Source organism: Monomorium pharaonis, chromosome 1 (assembly GCF_013373865.1).
Source record: "Monomorium pharaonis isolate MP-MQ-018 chromosome 1, ASM1337386v2, whole genome shotgun sequence".
Classification (NCBI taxonomy): domain Eukaryota; kingdom Metazoa; phylum Arthropoda; class Insecta; order Hymenoptera; family Formicidae; genus Monomorium; species Monomorium pharaonis.
The window spans coordinates 39554857-39576550 of record NC_050467.1 but is presented as its reverse complement, the minus strand read 5'-3'; the positions used below and the strand labels follow the sequence as shown (position 1 = coordinate 39576550).

Here is a 21694-nt window from a genome sequence, read left to right as displayed (position 1 = left end):
AATTATTTTATTCCGATCGTTTTATACTGTTCCCGTGTGCTGTTCTAGCTTTATTAAATTCTGAAACATGCATGCATGCTATATGTGTCCCTGAGAAACATTTTTTCTACACAACCGTACATTATAACGTAGATTTATGTATTGATTCGTTTTTATTTATATGCACAAAATTTCAATAATACAATAATTTTTAATTTTAGACGTTTATTTACTGAACAAAACCATATAAATGGTTAAAAAATGTTTAAAATCAAGTTTTGCATGAAAATAACTCTATATAGAAACTTTCGCCTAATTTCAAATTTCAATTCTCTTTATTGCTACGCTATCTCATATGAACTATAAGATCATTATTATGTATACTCTTACAAGTTATAAAACTAGAATTATACATTGAGTAGCTTAAATAATGCACCATAACTCTAACATCATCTTGTAGCATTAACGATATTATGTCTAAACGTATGTGTATATACAGTTCGTAAGTAGAATAATGAATGCGGTACAGATCCAGTAATTGAAGTTAGCTGCTAAAAGTCGTGATCATTAATTATATCAACGGGGAGACCGATAATGATTTTGACCCAATTAATCGCTCTAACAGGGTGATTTGCAGCACGCGCCGCATCAGCAGAAAAAGACGTATGCGTTTAACGGAAAAATTAATGAAGCGTCCGTTTCGTAATTACAGGCCATGGTCAATGCGCTTGTTCCCAAATATCGGCATTAATTATTCTTTTCATTAAAAAAATCGTATATACGTACATATATTTATTAAATCCAAATATTAAATATTTTTGTGAATACAAAAATAATAATAAATGAATATAAAAACATTAAAAAATATTATTTACATAAATAATTTATAAATTTATGTAATTAATTTAATGAAATAATATCAGTTTCAAAAACTCACGTTATATGTACACATAAAAATGTTTTATAGAAATCATAACTACGTAACATTAAATATGACTTTTTAATCTTTGATTTTTATGTTAGGTGTTGATTTTATAATTTATTTAATTAATTTTTAGATAAAATAATGCATTTTTGATATAAACATATTGCACCTTTTTAAGAGTAAACGATAAATATTGAGACTGCAATAAAATACTATTGTTATTTAATCTAGCCATTTTATACCAACGTGAGAATTTCCCTGAGGAAATAATTATAAGAACAAATGTTTCATGTCAAGATATAAATAGATTATTACAGTAATTACAGTCCTTCGATATTACGTTCAAAGTGCGAAAATGTCATCAGCGTGAATATGAATAAGTTTCAAATCTAATTTTAAACACACACACACGTCTTTTCTTTATAACATTATTACTTTAGTCCTGATTAAAGTTCTCTTTATTGATCTTAGAATTCTCTGGCTCACTCTTTAGCGATCTTGCTTCTACTCCGCTATATCTCTGTTACCCACTCAAAGTTAGTTCGGAGCACGCGACAAGAAAACAATATCCCCCGTTCGTGTCTTTCATTCACTCTCGAAGAGCTTTTCTAGAATCGTGCTAATCTTTAACAAGGGAGCCCTACACCTTGTAACGCATTGTGCAAGATCTTACTGCTTCTGTGCTTCGTGAAGCAAGTTTCAAACTCGGTACAACTTCAGTTAGCTTTAGACTTCTTGGCCCTACTGAATGTTACGAACAAAATTTATTTATGTCCACACACGTCACTTCATACACAATAACGAAAACTTCGTCCAGGAAGTTATGTAATCACGTCATCAAATTGTGAAACGAGAGCTAGGAGAAATTCCAGTGAGATCCCAAATATCGAAACTGCGACAGCAAAAATCTGTTGTAATTACGTTTTAGCCATTAAATATGCACTAAGTTTGCAAGAAATAATGTAGAAAAATTGACCACCAAGACACGATGCCGTAAAATGTTTGATGAGATAACAAGTTGATGAAAGAATATAGTGATGAAGTTCCCCAAGACTCCCGTTGCCTTTTATATTCATGCTCAAAGTTGTGAAACGCAAAAGTGGAGGGAAAAATATTGCTAGGTTGTGAGCCGCTTTATAGCGGAGAGTTGATTGTGTGTGCGTAAAGTGGATACAAGGGTCTCCATGGAGTAATGTATGACGGCGTGGTTTTTATGCGTCTGCGAATGAATCAGTAAAGGCATTTTTAGTAACGCGAAGTGATAATAAATTATATACACGAACCCGACACATGCAGGCCTCAAGAGATACGTTCGTGATAAATTCGATGGATAATCGTTGCGTCTATCAGCTGTGTGCCGTGTAAAAAAGCTATATAACCGCATTTCTTTTTATTTCATGTTTCCATGCGCAATTCTTATCAATTATTTGATGTTAATTAATAATTGTTTTTGTCTTGCTGCAAAACAAAAAGAATCAGGCGTGTAAATGACTCATGTTATCTGTCTTTAATGAGTTATGTTTTATTTAATTTCATAATTGCGTTCGTCCCTCCCACGAGTTATTTTTATCGCGACGAAAGTGTCGTTCTGACGAGTTTACCGAGATAAACGTGTCATTTAACGCGTTTTAACTTTCGCTATACTTTTAATGACATTGCTTGAATTAATTATTCCCCGTGCGATCGAGTACTCGTGGCTGCAAGTAATGGCCAACGCGTCACTTTTCCGAGAACACGCACAGCATGAACGTAAGCCACGTCACGTAGTTTTGAAGTGCAAACCTCTGTCACAGGCGATGAGCACGCGTCCACTAACCCAGTTACAAGTTAAGACTTCAAGCTAGATTAGCTGCTCCAAAATATACACTCACCCATCATTGTTTTTGAAACTACTTTTAATTGCTCGATTGAAAGAAAAAGAAAAAAAAAAACTAATTATACACAATTGTATTAAAATAAACGATATAATTACATTTCCTCTAATAATTATATTATTACACTAAACATGATAAAGTGTTAGAAATAGTATAATTTACAGTTAATATCATATTTCGTTTGTTTCACATATTGTAGTATTAAAACGAAAAGTCAGGTCGATTAATAAATTTAATTATGCTATTATTTCCAATCCAGTGAAATTGCATAATTACTTTATTATTAGTTATATTAATAATTAATTAGCAATATTATTTGTGTTTGTTGCAGAACGATTTCTGATCTATCCAACGGAAACAACAATAGGTAAGATATAATACATTTCAAAACTGTTTTAAATGTAATATTGCATGAAAAATCAATTAAAAATTTGTACAGTACTATTAAATGTTCTACTCTATATGATACATATTATTAATATATGAAATAATTTCAATGTTACGCATTGCATGTTAGAAAGTAAAACGCAAATGCAGCTTTTTGCACTTTTTTATTCGACAATTTCGTTCGAGCGAAATTTGCGATCTGAAATGCGATATAAACTTGAGCCTTGTAAAGATTTACAACGTATGTCGGAAACATTCACGTGCGTTACGCAAAAATCGCAGGCGAGTCGCGGCGGAGGAACAAAGTGGATTACGCGTCATATACACTTTCGCCGTTAAGACGAGAGTTTATTCCGCAGACGGTCTAATGTCATAAGTTTACAGAGGACCGCCACAGAAAAGGCGGGGAGCCTTCGGCTGTTAGGTATAGGTGTCAACGTTATAGGTGACTCTTCTCGCCAGAGCTTTCTCCGTGCGTCTTATTCCCCCCCTCCCCCCCGTTCCTTCAAAAGGGGCGCTCACGATGTCCGTGTATTTCTCTCCTTCTGCGACTCTTCCTATCTCCTCCATCCTATCTACCCAGCGCGCAACGCCCGAAGGTATGTTGCAGCTTACAGTCTCGCTGTTTATCTTCAGCCGTGAGCTTTTGTGTTTGCACAAGCTCCCTAGCACTACCAACCGCCGCGTATCCACATCGACCTCGTCCTTCGCGGCCAGCCTCCATGCAAGGCGAACTCTACCGCGGTCCTCTATTTATTTAGTTTTTTCTCGGAAGAGTTTGTGGATCCTGTAGGAGAAATGCTTAATTGCCGTAAGTGTCCACGCGGCTGCACAGACCTTGGAAACGTTTCTTGAAGCGATGCCTCGTCGCACGGATTTTTTCCATTCCAAAGATTGAAATTCCTGATAGATGTAACAAGCGCGAATTTATTTCAATGAATTAATTTCAATACCTTTTAGTCACCATTCTCTATTTTATTTAATATTCCTTTTAAAAAATGTATTATTATTCGTTTGAATAAGTCCGATACATTTTGCGATATTTTCATATTTTTCTATCGCACTGCGGTATGAATTTTCACGCGTATGAAATTTTTTAAATCCTTTTATTATATATTCGGATACTTCTCTCTCTCTCTCTTTTTCTTTTTTATATCCATATTAATTGAAAGCGACATCAAAATATATTCACGCCATATCGTCGAGTACACAGCGAGTGCCAGTTGAAAACCATGTCTAACGGTCCGGCGTGAATGGATATTAGAAAAGTTTTCGCGGAAATTCTGTACATCGACGATGTGACATCGCTGGCGTTGCGGTTTCGCGTTAAAAGAAACGTCTAAATTACCCGCGATAGCATCGAATTCAAAACCGGACGGGACGCGACGCGCCGTGCACGGGTTAGCGCGGGTTAAAAAGCGCGGCGCGGATCGCCGGCGCGTCGGGCGATGTTCCGTGGTGGTAGTTTTTTGCAATTAGCGATATCGGCTACGTCATCCGACACGTTGGCTCGGTCGGCCGAGGGACGCGATGCACCGGCTGGCGCGGAAGCGCGCGCTCACTTCGTAGCGTCGTCGGTGTGGCCGCCTGGCGTATCGCCAAATTTCCAGCTGACCCACCCTCTTTCTCTTTGCCCCTCACCCTCGCGCCCTCCGCTCTACCTGCCTGCCGTCGACTCCCGCGTTGTGTATATCGACGCCCAGGGCCATGCGCGTTATCAAACGATTTATATCGGTGTTTTGCAAAATTTGTGGCGGCAAGGCTTGCGACTGGCACGGGGTGCACACCAGTCCCACTCGGGGAATGCATTAAACGTTAACGGCGCAAATGGATAACGAGGGAGAAGCGAGCGGCGCCAGCAAAGGGCGCCTGGTGCATCGCCATGAGCCAAAAGATACCGCCGCGGCGTGTTATCGGGTTTAATCTAGGCTCGTTAATAACCTTTCGCTTTTGTGCGCCCATACGCCGCAGAGGGAGAGAGAGAGAGAGAGAGAGAGAGAGAGAGAGAGAGAAGAAAGAGAGATCCAGGGTGTACGCGCGCTTCCACGCGCTCGTTCACGGCCAGTCGAGGCTCGGGATTTATGCCTGTCCTCGATAGCGCACCCCGTAACGCGAAAGTCCGGAAGCCACGCCTCGCATTTACCGCTAAAGCGCGCCCATCGTGGTCTCGCGATCTCGACGCCGCTTTTGACTATCCGTCTTCCTTGTGGGTGGACACGCGTCGCCGGCAACGAACGAACGAACGAACGAACGAACGAATGAACGAATGAACGAACGAACGTCGTCGTCGTCGTCGGTGCGGTAACGCCGTTCGCGATAACGTCCCGCGAAAATATTCATCCCGTTACCGTAAGTCTCGGCGGGAGGGTCCCTAGAAAATCCTGATCCCGAATTTTCTCGGCGTCCGTCGGAAGGTAGCGGGAGATTCAACGGGAAAATGGGACGTACGTTTCGCGTTAAGAGAAGTTCCAGGCCGCCGGGGATACGAGTCGGCGACGGCGGCTTAGCCCCGAAGTGATTGCGTAAAGGGCGCAGCTGCAGGCACATTCGAGGATTCTTCGGGGAATCCGAGGCCGAGCACCGTCGCCGGGATAACGTCGGAGAACAAAGAGCGGAGTAAGCTAAAATAATTGCCAATTACAAAACCGAGCTGGATATTAACATTATCTTGGGGAGGCACCGCGGCAGTCCGCCGACGTTACCTGCAGCTGCAAGACGATGAGTTTCTTTGTGAAAATGTTTTTCCGTGTCTCTCCGCCCGGAAAATCTCGAGGTGGAGCAGTTGCCGCGTGCGTTTCCCTTCGTGATAACCGACTGCGCCGCGCCTCGTCGTCGAGATAAAGAAGATCGTCCCGCCTCCACCGAAGAGAGGAGCACGGACATCCGCTACGAACAATTATTACTACGGCTCGGAGCTTTCAACTTTTGAATATCGTTATAACGTGATTTTATCTACGAGTAGAAGCGCGGAGAAATTCACTAATGCAAGAAACGAGAGACGAGTCTTGAAAGCGCACACCCACAATTGTGCGGATATGAACCAACGTATTGCAAACGTTTAATCTGGTTACACACAAGATACGGTAAAATGAAATGAGATATGGCAGATTCACGGTAATATAAGCACAATTGCGGATTGTCAAGATCCACGAAGGAATAATTTAGTTTCTCTTGTCACGTAACTGCGGTTGACAAATATGTATCACGCGAAAAGAACAGTTTTGCTGAAATGTCTAAATATTTAGCTAAATACAAATCTGAAAATATAATAAGTCTCTTAGTTTATCAAAATATTGTGTAATAAACTGTTGCAAAAATTTTTGACATTCTAGTAACTAGCTTAAGCGTTTTATATACATAATTATTTTAAGATTTTAATAAAATTACTTTCAGATCTGTATCCAGCTAAATTTTATATGGTTCAGTGAAGCCGTTCATTACGTGCATAGATACGACATCATACATGTACGTTTATTATAGTTTATCAAACTTGTATAATTTAATTTATTATGCTCTTTCCCGTGCAGCAATCTATCAACAGATTTTCAACTGATATTTGTTCCTTCTTTTATCCTTTCTGTTTGCTCTCAAGCGTAAAATCCCGAATCAGAGTCAAATCCCCAACTCAACTATTCTCGCGAGGAAAATTGCCGATTAAATTGTGTTTATTAAATATGTCTCCATTTAACTTGAATAAACATATAACTCCTGTCTTTAACGGTGACAGGGGGAAAAATTACAAATGACGTGATACAAAACGATTGTAGTCGTGTTCGGGCAATTATCGGACAGAATTCAGCATATTTGTACCGGAACAGTCTGTCACAAATAAATATGAGCGACGGGTTTCCGACAGGGAAATAACGAGATTCCTCGACCGCAATTCTGCGTTGCCGGCCATTATTTTCCATTAATCCGCTATGGCAGGAAAAACCCCGACCCCGGATTGAAGAGTCACTCGTCTTTCTCATTCGGATTTCCGAGACAATCCTGCCTCGATTTCATTCAAGATAAAAGCAGAGAAGTAAGCACAAAAAAAGAAGTCGCACCGTTTGCAAGGCCCTCGCTTTCCCCTCCGGTCCGCAGACTCAGCCTAAGATTGTTCGGAAAACGCGTTTGTATTAATTAAAACGTAATTAATCAGAATTAAATTGACTCGGCTGGGCAGGAAGGGTGGGCGCGAGACGACGAAGGAAATTGATTGGTAGAAATGGAAGAAGAATAGCATGGTGGCGGTAACTTTTCTCAATGGATCGTCCGGTAATTCCGGTGTATTTTCGCGGATCCCGGCGTTCCAAATCGAGACTAATGTAAATATTTCGCGAACATCCCATTGGTCTATGAAGTGTGAAATTAATTCAATAATATTCGACGGTCTTTTGTGAGATTAACTTTGGTCACTCGCCTGTATATCCAGATCGAAAAGTAAAAATGTATGAGATACTCGCAACAAAAGTCCTCTCGAAATAGCTGTTACGCAAAGCCATCTTTTCCGTACAGCTGTGTATTGACGTGCAGAACAACATATTTTCTACGCCGGCCGTATATTTGTCGAAAAACGTCGTAAAAAAAAAGGGATAAAGGAAAATTTTGATTCGCGCACTTTTATATCGGTTTGTGAAATTGTACCAGTGTGGTTTGCCGATTGTTGAAAGACCGCGGACATGTGCAATTTTACGTGTAAAATTCATAGTGTACAACAGACCACGACATGGTGTAGGAGCGACAATCGCTAAAGCATTTATGAAGTTCTTTGAAACGTTCGGTCCATGGACATTTTAAGAGTCGACCGACTTGCGCGCGGTCTTCTTACGTCGGTCTACGGTAGGAAGTTCGGGGCTAACTACGGCGAAACTATTCAACATTTTTACTCCATTAATTAAATACCGTTCTTGTAATGGAGTTAAAAGAGTCGCGGCGCTTTAAAATGTTAAATGGGAATTGGGTCGCAAACGTACCGTTAAACTCGTTTTTTTCCCATTACGTCTCATAAACGTGTTTGGCCGATGTTCAGTATTTTCATTTCCAAGCGCTTGCAAAACATTGTTGCGGCTGAAACTTGGCATTGCTTTTCGATGGCTTTTTTTTTTTTAACAAACAGCTGTTGACAGCTCGGCCGACCTGCTACAAGTGAATTTAAACGCGCATTCCTCTGTCAGCGGTTGCAAATGTTAAGCGTATCAAAATCAATGTTTCGCTAAAATTCCACAAAATTCATTGCAAATAGTACAAGTGACGCACACTTAAATCCTTAAAGCTCGTGAAACATGAAACGTAATTCCAACATATGTGTGTGCAGTTACAAAAATAATATCACTATGCGGTAATTGTATTGTCTATATACTTTTCAAAATCATTCCTCTTAACGTTATACCCATTAGTAACGCGAACCGTACGACTATTTCCCCGGCGCACCTGGCGTACGATTTCGACGTTCGGGAAAAGCACTCGCGGCGAAGGCAATTCAGGAAATACACGTTCGATGTGGCGGAAACGCGATCACCGACGTAAGTACCTCGCGATCGCGCTCGCACGTGGCTAAAACTCGTTGCGGCGTTACTTTTTCGCGAGGCGACTTACCGAGGAGCAATAAAGGCAAACGACGCGGCGCGGGGCGACGCGAGGCGTCGCGCCGTACGATTTATTATCTCGCGGTAAGCCCGCCGACTCCCGAATGAATTGCTCGGTCGCAACTTTTTCGTAAGGTCCTCGGAGAACAAAGCCCGACTATAGATACCGGTGTGATCGGAAGGACAATAGAATTAATGGCCGGCGAGGAGCGCTCGAGAGAGAATTTTTCCGCCCGCCATCATGCGCCACAGGGTCGTCCACCTCCTCCCCACAGCCGCCCCCGCCGTTACCCCTCACGGTGTGAAATAACGGTTTGCCGCTACGCCGATGTTGGATATCGAGGTGGCGGGTGGTCGATTCGGGGAGGGAGGGAAACTTCAGCGGGAATTCCGACGTTGGACGTGTCCAAACGTTATCGGAGGGCGGTCATCGCTGAACGCCACCGGAATATAGAGACCGGGGACCGGACGCTACTCCGTTTCGTCCGCATTTCCTCTCTCTCGTCAACGGATCCGAGAGAGCCGAATGAAAATGCTGCCCGCTCTCCGATCCTCCTGGAAGAAGCTATATCGTATGTAGTGTATGTTTTCGCAGTCGCGACGTAATGTAATATTAAACGAGTCCCCTTCACCCTTTTCCTCCCTCGCTTCGATCGTCCGTTCGCTCGACGGACATTGTCCCGGGTCGATTTGGTACGCGGACGGGGTTGCAGAGGAGAAAATAGATCGTTGGTATCGCGTTATAAGACGGAACGCGATGAGCCGTTATCTCGAATTTATCGAGAATCTGACGGATAGGCAGGAGGAACGCGCCCGTTCTAAAGGACATTGCTTTCCGCGCCGCCGATGATGGTGGTGGTGGTGGTGGTGGTAGTGGTGGTGAAAAGACCGCGAATAAATTGTGCCCGCGGAAGCGGATAACGTGCGAATCTAGAACGCCGCGCCGGGGCGGAGAGAAATCTGGTAAAAAGCAATGTCGTGTGTTGTCTGGGTTATAGCTCGAAAATACAGCTTCGTTGAGATCAATAAAACCTCAATCCCGTTCTCTGGCCCGCGGCTAACGGCGTTCCCGAGAAAGCTCTCGCGCCTTTTATCCGCTTCCCGATCGTGCGCCGCTGGAAGTGTATATTAAGCGGCATCGATTAAACTGTATTTCTTTTATTTTCTTCAATTCACGCGTTTCTCGATTGTCTACCGTGCGGATTTTTAAATTCACATCGTGCGAATCGTCGATTACGTCGGTCGCATCGATCCTTAAATTGATCGTATCGAATCAAATATTATTCAACAAATATTTAAGGAATATTTAAGCGAGCGTGTACTTCGCGTATACATACGCAATCGCGTAGGTGAATTAAATTCACTAGTTGCACCAATATTAACGGACAATCGTTTTTTAGCGACGAAAGTCGCAGCGCGACGACCAAGAATCAATAGGATCTATGAACGTGCCAGGAATCGTCTGACCTACGTGCCTCCATTCGACGAAACAACCGCAATCGGATCCTGTGGCAGCGATTACGCCATAGCGGCCGCAAAAGCGCTTTAACCGAATGCACGTTCGCGGCGTTACGCCGACATTGGCGCACGGCCACTCGAAACGACGACGACACTCGTAGCCGACCAAGCGAATCGCATTAATGATGGTTACCGGAACAGCCAGCGGACGAGGATGCTTTATCGTGCTCCAGCCGCGCCGTATGCGGACGGACAAGAAGCCGTGAGCGGATAATTATACGGAAGTTTCCAATTACGGATAACGCCGTAGCGAGTAACCGTAGGTGTTAGCAGTCAGCCGCTATCTAATCCCGAATCGAGTGGGGTTAGGGAGGTCCTAGGGACCTCCAAGCAGACGTCGTGTGCATTAAGAGGATAAGCCGCACCGTGATCGTAGATTAAGCGCGTAACGCTGCGTGACATTAACCGCAGATATTGTGTTACGCATTGGAGCGACACGACAAAATATATCGTACGACATAAATTCGATATCTATCTATACTAAAAGTTCATAATTACAAAAGGAATATGCAGATTATCATTATTATCGCGTTGCCTTCGTCGACGCTTCTGCAGCTACTTTTAAATCAGTGACATCTTAATAATTTGCAATGCTTATGACTGTAATTGTCAAGAACTATTCACTGTCTTTGAATAATTCCGATTAAAAGAATATTCTCACTAACCGGAATCAGTGTATTATCACTACAATCAGATTATTCACTAGATTTCAATGGATAATGATTCCGTTTTAGAAAGTAATTAATGTATTTATCATTTGTTAAATATTTTACTATAAAAGCAGCGCACAAAGACACCTCACGCTAATTATAACAGATAGACCAATTGTACCGTTTGAAATATCTATTTTACTTCGTGAAGAAACAATATTAAATGGTTAAAGACTGGATGTGGATTCGGTTTCGTTGAAATTGGCGTTTTGCCCGATTCTGCCCGATGGCCTCTTCTTCGGTGTGTCTTAAACGTAACTGTCGCGAAAGTGATCATGTGCGTGCATATACATTCAGTGAACCTAAATGGCCTTTCGGAGGGTCCGAGCTAAAAAGAACGTTACTCTTAATGAGCTGGCCCAGTGCCAGTTCCTTGTCCGATAAACTGACTAACCTACCCTGCGACTCGAGTCAATTTGCTCGGTCATAGACTTTCGGACACAAGTGCCCGGCATTCGGTAATGGTTTCGAAGGAAAAAAAATTCATTACGTGCGTGGTCATTTTAGCAATTTACTCGTACAACTTCCATTTCTTATGTACATTACTTTTTGTAAAAGTAGTAAAATACCCTCAAGCGTAAAATAGGTACGCCTCCGATAAAGAGATATCGTCGATATAAACACAGCTAATAATACACAGTTTTCTCGATCGTGACCCACATACACGTGAATCCGACTCGCACTATAATTAAGTATGTAGATATATACACGGCAACATTTCCGTGGGCACGTGCGCGCGCGAGCGTTTGCTTCGGAAACTATCGCAAACTATGACCCAAGTTTATGCGATATACGAACACAGCCGGCAGAGAAATCCGAAGAACGACGAGCGGAATTACAAGTATTACGTTGATATCTTGCGACCTTATCGATCGTTCGAAATCCCTTTCCGTAGAATGCAATTTGGAGTATTCGTTGGCTCTTTCCCGTTTCGTTACCCCCCGATGATGGATTACCCCATTACGAGCGAATTCCTCCTCCTTTTGCCTTCCTTTTTTTTTTTTAACAGGTCCTCTCCGAGCTGACCCAGTATCACGTGGCATAATAATAGCTGTGCCGGCGCACGCCAGAGTGGCTTGGCCCCTCTCTTGTTCCTTGAAACAATAGGACGTTACTTTGTTTTCTGACGTACCGTACGTCGTTTCGGGCCGGCGAGCATATGCGGAATCTAATCCATATCCTGGTGAGGATGAAATTTACTACTTTAATAACACCGCGCACCGCTATGCAGGCGCAAGTACACATACGTACGGATATACCATGACCGCGCCGCCGGCGTACCAATGTTCTCCAACTTTCATCTAGCCTCTGTCCGACGGACGGGAACGATTTCGAGTATTTGGGTCAAGTTGTACCCGTTGTTTGCTAGTGACCATGTAACGACGCGCGCACGGCCGTTACCGCTGGCTGCAAAACGTAAATCCGGTACAACCGTGGCAACTTGTTCCCTGTCGGAACGGAAAGTAGCATCGCTAATTTAACGACGTGGCATGACGCCGCGGTGTTCATTACCTGCGAGCGATGATATTTCTGCGGCGCGAAACAACGTCGAGACGCACATCCGCTGACGAATTGCACGAAAATGCCCAAGTACGTGTACTTCAAATCGCTGACGCGAACCGCCAAATCAGCGTTATGGTAATTAGCAGACATAGAGTATTCTTTATAAAATAAATTTTATATCGCGACGTTTAATATGTACCTTCATGTTAGAATAGAAATGCAATTCTAATTTATTCCCGTCATTTTAATCTGATAATTTAAGTTGTGTTATTCACGAAGTGTTTAGTTTATTAATACAATTATTATAAAATAATTGTATAGAAAGAATGGTTTCATTTGAGTATTTAGAAATTTAAATAAATCTGAAAATAATTTCATACACCATCAAAATAGTAGTGTGTGATGATAATGCTACAAAAAATTTTGACATTTTAACAACCAATCTGAACGTCCTACATAATTATTTTAAGAACCCAACAAAATTATTTTCATGTCTATGCACATTAAATTTTTAGATGTTTTGCTAAAATCTTGTTGTTTTATGTTCCTTGTTCCTATATATAATTATTTTTATTGTAACCTTCTTCCACGTAAAAAGGTGTTCTCTGCAAAAATAATATATACCAATTTCAAATTCGTTACGCAAATGCAAACATACACTGAAAAAACATGTAATATATCCAATAAGATATGTAGTTGCGGGCTGCCAATTACAGGTATACTCAATACAATAATATATGCTATTGCAGTATCAACGTTGTACTTGCATTAACAATAAATATTATTGTATTGAGTATTTTATGTAGTTGGCAGCCCGCAATTACATATATTATTGGCTATATTACTTTTTTTCTGTGTATACATTGCTTTGACGTCGTATTTCATGGTGAAATTTAATAGTTAGTAAACTTGAGAATAACATCTTTACGAGAGGGCGTATTGAGAAAGAAGTCTCGACAAAAATCCGGAAAAGGCAAGGTACGATTCGACGGGATGGTCTATTTTCACTCGTATATACACGTGCCCTATAAGGGTGCAGATTGGGGTGAAGGAGAGAGCCGCTCCTTTATTTTCCTTACCTGCGTGGGACGGTCACGTGCCGCGACGCACAAAGGAGCGGGAAAGAAGTGAAGGGAGACGGGGGAAAGGGGCAACGAAAGGAGAAGAAAGAGAGCGATACACGATGTTAGGGTGGATCCTGGATACATAACGTAACGGATGGACAGGCAAGCTAAGGCTGGATGGGTAAGGCTATACTCCAAAGCTAAACTACTTTGCCCGAAGCAAGACGGGGGGCTGCGGGGCTTGAGTGCTAGCCGCTTGTTCTGTAATCCAATAGAGACCCTAAGACCTTTCCCACTCCACCGTCAATATAGGTACACACGCCGATAGGTACACCCTATGTACACCGGATACGTATGTAAATTTCAATATGGCGCATCGAGTCTGCGCGTTTTTCTACCATCTACCTAGGTTGACCGAAAACAATTCCACGATACCGGATGGAAATTCAAACGGTACCGGAAACGCTGCGAACGATGGCGAAAGAATTCGCTGGCGTGGACCCTTTGGACTCTTAAAATTTTCGAAATGTGCGGAATATGCGAAAGTTACAGACGACACTCTGGGTGACCGACCCTAAATGTTTTAGCGAGGAAACGTTCACTGATTTCCAAATATCCTGCAGCACCCGGAATGATTGGATAAGGCGTTCGCGTTGATATATTATTTATATTTATATGTGAACATAACTTTCTTATTCGATATTATAAAAATTGTGAATATTCCACGCAAACATGCCGTGCATCTCGACAGAAATCGAAATCATTATTTATATGTTCCTCAAGCGACGATATTTTGATACTTGATTAATCTAATCATTATTGATAGAAAGAAATTGACAAAATAATGAAATTAGCAATTCACAATTAAAATAATTATAAATTAATTATATTGCCGATCTATGCTATTTCAATCAAACGTAAGAATGTGTGGTTAAGTATTTTTTTATGTATTAAAATGCAGATTTAAATCATATATACATATACACACTTATACTCGCGTGTAACTCAAGCATATAGTCATCCAAGTAGCGAGAAAATTAAGCTTACATTAAGTAAATTTTTTACTAATTCAGAATGCTATCTTTTATTCGAAGATTCCGAGAATATGTGTATCAACATACAAAAAATTTATATTAATACAAAAAAATTAAGATTTATAATACATACCTATCTATCACAGCATTAGTAATGATAATACATATCCTAAACTAATTTTTTATAAATTACCTTCATAGCAGATTACAATTTAAACGGTTGCATTTGTCTGACCTCATTTACTATTCGCACATAAAATCTGAGGATAATACGTATATAATGCGTTTTCCTAAATGCACTGCTTTCCTCGAAATGCATGTACCTTTATTACATTTTCGTTATTACGTATAAAATCTTTTTGTATAAAAATTCGGTATTTCTGTTTTACAGAAGAAATTGTACGGTATTATTTTATTGATAAATGTCCTTTAGAATTATTTAATATATTTAGAAGTTTTTATCGATAATATAATTATATAATTATATAATCGTTTATATAATTACCGGTATAACGCGTTGGGAATATATTTAGTATTAGCTACACAAGAAATGTTTAATGCTTACAAAGTTGGTATCTATTACAAACGGCGAATCAAAGAGTAGTTTCATATATCAAAATTTTTGATATATGAAAGTGTCTCGTCAGCAGCTACATAGAATTGTAGTATTAGAAGCCCATATCACGTAGTAGTTCATCAGCGATAGAATTGGCTACTCTTCTCGGGCATCAAGTTTTCTTGACCTGAAAACTTGAAACCCATGTTGCTTACGTAAGAATGTGATTGAGAATGGTATCATTTATCGCGCCATTTCAAGCAAAATCGAGGATGTTATAAATTATATAACTCAAAAATTTACATGTGCTATAATTATACCAATCGTGTAATATAAATTCGTCACATTGTTCACGACTGATAATAATTATTGTAAAGTGAATATAATTATCTTCAAGATTTAGATTTCTCATAACATTTTTTGATATTATATTTTCTAGATGATTTAGTTTCAATAAATTGATTGCGTTAAAATAACTGAAATAAAAAGTTCTATAATCCGACAATTTTTCATTGCAATTTCTTTCATTATAAATAAATACATCAATATCCAAAATGTAAAGTTGCTGGAAGGATAAAACAGGCAGGAATATCCTGCGAATTATCGTGTACCGACACCGGTGTCCTACCCCTATGGACAGGGGTAGTTTTACTCGAGGTAGTCGGTAAGGAAGGACGGTTGTGGCAAAGGGTAGCTCGTTGCCGATAGAGTATTCGAAAACTCTACAAACTGCACACTGAGATGAAACTCGAGCGATGGGGTTACTTGCATAATTTTTTACCATAGCAACGCATCAGCAATGATAACATCCGTTGCTGTTTGCGTAATCGTTTGCCGATAATCTCCCCAAGATAGCTTAACAGTATTAGTTTATAAGCCTAATATGCCACAAAACTATTAATCCCAATAAAAGTAATGCTTTTAGATGCGCATGTAGTCAATAGAAAATTCGTACATTTAATTCCGTACTTTGTTCGGTGTATACTGACTTTCATGCGACTAATTATTTACTGTCCGAAGCAACACGATTGCAACATTGCTTGTCAGGGGATGGATATTCCATGTGTGTACTGATAAAGTAATTTTCGGATGCCAAACACGAGTCGAGCGCGATCAATCGAGCGTTCGTGAGGGTGAACTTGCCGTGCACGATTTTGTGTGCTGTATTTTACTGCGTCGCTGCTCGTAAAAGCTCGGATGCGAACCCCGTCGTTTCGGAATATCGATTTCATGACTGCAGATATTCCTGCACGTGTCTTAGCTCGTGCCGGCACTTCCAGTCGTAAATGCGAGGCTCCTGCACCCTCCGCGGCGGTCGCCGACGAAGTCGGTTCAGACGTCAGGAGTGAGCGACATTCGTATCGAGCCATTTTCTCATGTATAACGGCCTGACACCTTGCAATAAGAAGGCATGACAGAAGGCCAGGAATGGCCGATGGTTCTGACAGGTGCGCGCGCAGACAAAGATAGACCCTCGATGCTATAGACGTTCCCATTGTGTCTTATTCCCGGGTTATCATTATCGTTCTGTCTTCACCTAGACTTTGAATTATATATACGTCAAAGTACGATGCAAGCTTCGCGAGACACTCGTCATCGCGTTTCAAAGCTTTCGCCTTGTTACATTACATAGAGACACTGTCATCCCCAATTCCGTTCATTTTTAACACAGCTTGTCGTTATGTCGCGAGTTATTTCTCGATTTTAAATTTAAAAGCAGCAGAATAAGCGCATTCGTGTAAGTAATCCATATTGACTTTGTCCCGCTTTCTGGCAGATGAATCATGTAACAATACAACAAATTTGTAATTTCTTAACGCGAATACAAATAGCAAAACCTAATCGCGTGCCAAAGAAGTTGTGTGCATATATTTCACAGATACGACACAAATGTGCATGTAATAAAAAATATATAAACATTATAAGTTCATGAATTGTAAGCAATGCATTTCCGTTACGTTTTCTACACATATAGATGACATTCGATATATTCGATATAAAAAAAATACAAGAATGAAAAGGAAACGAGTTATCCATGGATAGGTACATAAAGTAAATCAAGCGAATAAGACGATAACGATTACTCTGAAGCATTGTATTGTCCAATAATATTGACTAACGGAACATAAAATGGTATTGCCATAGTATCAATCATTTTAACAAGAACGTACTTATTTCAATTGTTGCAAACTATACAGAGTGTTATCAATGTCGATGTCAATGCAAATGAGAGCAAACACGTGAGTCTATAAAGGTTAGATGACTCAAGTGTCTATCTTTACGGTGTATAAGATAATTATTCCACGTTAAAAGTAGTATGTTATTTAACCTACGTTGATAAACTTGAATTGTCAGTTAAAATCGCTAATGGTATTACGAGAGAATGTTTAACATAGCGAATTGAATCGCAAAAGTAAAAATAAAAGAAATTTAAAGAAATTTATGTAAAATTTTAATATTATTAATATTATTGTGTGTGTATGTGTGTGTGTGTGTGTGTGTATGCTTATTTAATAAAAGTTACTGCAAAATTTATAAATCATTTTAATTATGTTTTTAAAAGAATGAGGGCAAAAACTCGGTAAAAAAAGCTATATATATGTCATGTTGTTTTTTTATAAACTTGAAAAATAGCACGGAGAGAGATGATGAGAACATAAAAAGACGAGGGGTGTGCTCTGGGTCGAACTCCTCGCACTTCTTTTTCCACTGACATTGGAGAGTGATTAAAAACTTGATCCTACCGCGCCGCTCCATCTTTATCCGTCCACCCATCCATCGTCCTTCGAGTTCGTTTTACTCGACCTCCAACCTTTCGTTTACGATATAGGATAGCGGACAATATGGCGGAGTAATTGTTGTTCAGAGGGAACTCAGGGACGATAAGCAAGGGGGCTGGTGGAGAACGGTGCGGGAACACAAACGAGAGAAGGAGAGAGAGGCTCAACGGTGTCGGATTACTGCTGGTATTGTGAAGTCCAGACATGGGGAAGAAGAAGAGAAAGCAGCAACTTGGGGTGGAGGCGTATAAGAACAGCGATGCGAGAGCAGGAACGGCAGATAAGACGAAGGAGATAGACAAGATACAGCGGGGACGAGCCTGAAGCGGGACGAAGAAGCAGAAGAAGAGGAAGAAGAAGTTATTAGAAATACCGTAAGAGAGTACAATACCACATCCACCCCAGAGTAAAAGAGTAAGGATGCGAAGGTGGATTCACCCTAGTTCTTTCTCCCGCCCCTTCCATCGGCCCTTCCTCGTGTATCCCAGACCTCGTCGGTGGAGTCGGCTTTCGCGGGACGTCGACAGAATCGAGATGGCGCGAGGGAACGTCGCTGACGAGAGAAAAAGACGGAGGGCGAATGAGAGAATGACAGAAAGAGAGAGGGAATCTCTGTATCTTGGCGCTTCCTTTATTTGCCGCGATTTATTTTATGATACACACGCGCGCACTAACAGCGACCGAGCTGTACACGGGCGAGCAGAGTCCTCGGTACTGTGCGTCCAGCCGAGTGGAAAAATGTGATATTCTCTGACAAATGGACGGTGGCGGCTCGTGGCAGAGATGTACGTTTAAATGCGATTGTTTATTTCGTGCTCGATTGCCCGCTAATACCAATTTGTGATGTTCCGTCGGTTTATCGCTCTTAGCCGCGACGTTCTGACGGAGCTAAAAAGCATTGCAACTCTGACAGAACGTAATCTCCTCGTGTAATTCAAAAACATTTATACAGTTATTGATACACCAGAGTCCGCGCACTTGACATACGATATTAATAAAATTATACTAACGTTTAGATTATAAAATAATAAACGCTTCCGTTGTGAAAAAGAAAAAAAAACATTCATACATGCTCATTTAGAGCTCATCGCGTGCACAGCCGCGAGTTAATAAACGTACAATTTACATGACCAACCTAATAGTTATGTCTTACCATAACTGTCGCGCATTATACCGTATACGCAATTTTTTCATACATCTCTACCATTAGACATTATCTAGCGTGTATATTATCGTGCAGTCAGTCTGGTCAATAGCCTTCTACTATAAACGCACCTATACTTGAGCAATCGTGTCCCATTGTTACGTTACTACTATTCTTACTGGTCTCATCAGTCATTTCATGCACTATGCAATTTCATGCATCATAAACAATCTTATGTGCATCACATGATTTTTTTTGATCCCTCATTCATCTGTTATTAGATCGCTACGTAATCACAAGTTTTTATTGACATAACTACATCTCGTAAGAAAACTTCCTCATGATGATTACGTAAAATGTGCGATTTAGTATCAATAACTCTGAAGAGCTCAAAGATTATCGCGTTAAGGCTAGATTTTGAAGCCATATTCATGGGACGGCGTTGACGACGTTTCATAGTCGAATTGCTATTGTTTTTAACGATAAAAGAATATTTGTAATATGCGGAACGCAGACGGAAATCTCGTAAGTGCGAAATGAGGGAGACCTTTCTGGGGGTGTTGGTCAGTTGTCAAAGGGGTGTCGGGGCGAAGGAAAGGAATGAGATATCGATGCTAGGCTAGGCGAGTATAGTGGTAGTATAGGTGGTCGTAATTGTTATCCGATCGAGACCAAGGGAAAGGGTCGGCGAAGGATGGATGTGACGTCATCGGGAACAGGTTCACCTATAATTGGATTTATGATCGTCGTACCTTCATCTAGCGTTCACAGGCACGAAAATATGTTATTCAAGCGTTCTGATGGCAAATTTGCGATATATATCAGTGTGTGTGTAACTTTTTATATCAATATCTAGGAACTAACAATTTTATTCTCTATTTTGATAATCATCAAAATAATATTCAGTGCTTTTCAACTTGATATTTAATCGACATTAAAACGTTAGGAAATAAAACTAAACAAAATATATTTAAGAAATAAATGTTATACACATAAGTTAAAAGTAGCAGATGATAGTATTTGTCTGAATCCTGAATATACCAAGAAAATATATGTGTGTGCGCGCGCGATTCGCGTTTACGGCGCAATCATGGCACGATCGGGGAAAGTTTTAATTACCGGTATCAATTCGCATAACTCGCGCAGAGCCGAGAATTCAAGGCTTCTCCAGACACGCTGAATGAAGTTCAGACGTGGCGCATATCGCTATACGTCGGCGGAATCATTTCTCACAAGTTTTAATTGCCACTGTCTATTAATACGACGATTACGGTAACGATATCTGGGTTCATTAAAATCGGATACATAAATATTTCAGTCTTCAGAAAATAGAGCTCTGGAAATAGAAGTGTTCTTATTGCATGCGACAACAATAAAACAAATTGTTTGCTTGGTTGTAAAACCGATAAGATAAATTGGATCTATTTATACATCTTCTCTTCCGTTATACGTTTTGTTATTCTCAATCATTGACTTAACTTGTCGATATGTGCGATATATGTAGCAGGAATATATCACTGTGAAGCTGATTTCACAGTGATATGCTTTGTGTCTGCACCAGCTGAATTGCACTGATTGTATTCTCATGCAAAATATGTTCCCATTGACTGCATTGTTCGATTATTACTGATTATATTGCAACGTAATTGTTACATAGCGCATATATTTCGCTTTGCGAAAGCCAAAAATTTTCTCGATATTTTTTCATAATCCATTATTCATCATTTAAAATCAAAAATAATTCAAAGCAATAAAATATATTATCTTTCTTAGCACTAAAATAATTGTTTTCATAACACAAATGTTCATCAAACATTTGAGAATATATCTGATCAATAATTTTATATTAATATTGTTTTGCGTAATATAAATGATTGTTAGATCAGTCTATTACAATTTGATATAACGTGCTTGCTGAAATGCAAAGAATCATTTTTCATCTCACGATAAAAACATAATCAGATTTCGTAACGTTGGGACTATCTATCTACACTTGAGAGGGCCTTCCTCTAATCTTTTTCAATAGTTAATAGGATCAGAACGTTAATCAATCAAGCACGAGGCAATTAACGTAACCTTTTGACAGGCGTTCTGTCCTGATGCGAGCATCTGACGTAGATTTCTTTAATCAGTCACCCTCAATGCGGGAAGTAAAGAGACGATGGGACATGAAGAAAGGAGAAAGCAAAGACGAACAGAAAATAAGCTGTAGCACAAAATGAATCGCGCAAGTGAAACTGACAGATAATTTTGCAATAATTGAAGAACATGCGACTATGTGAACTGACTTTGTATTTTTGTAAAACCAACCGGTTACTGTAATGTGTTTCCACTAATTACTATATTATTATAGTTATAAAAATTTCTTTTTTCAATTTTCTTAGAAGTACATATAATATTTAAATAAATTACTCTAAATAAATTATATCTTAATTGTTTGCAGCATATTAATAATAAGCATCTACATTGTTTTGGAGAGAAAAATGCAATTTCTTTAAAAATTATGTTATTATTCTATGAAATATAAGAAATCGTTCATTTCCCTTTTCAGATTATTTAAAGAAGTCATCGCTCATTTTCTTTTCTCCCTTCTCGCGTCAATTTTGATTCATCTGTGATTTTAAGAACGTACCTAACAATTTGACTTTCT

The 21694-nt window shown here is 40.0% G+C and overlaps 1 protein-coding gene across 1 annotated transcript in view; it reads left to right on the top strand.

Annotated features, from left to right (window-relative positions):
- The window catches only part of LOC105835246 (teneurin-a), a 461026-nt gene that overhangs the window by 105179 nt on the left and 334153 nt on the right, over window positions 1–21694 (top strand). Inside the window, 1 exon segment of the mRNA XM_028191729.2 lies at window positions 3110–3145. The gene's annotated coding sequence lies outside the window, so the exon portion shown is untranslated.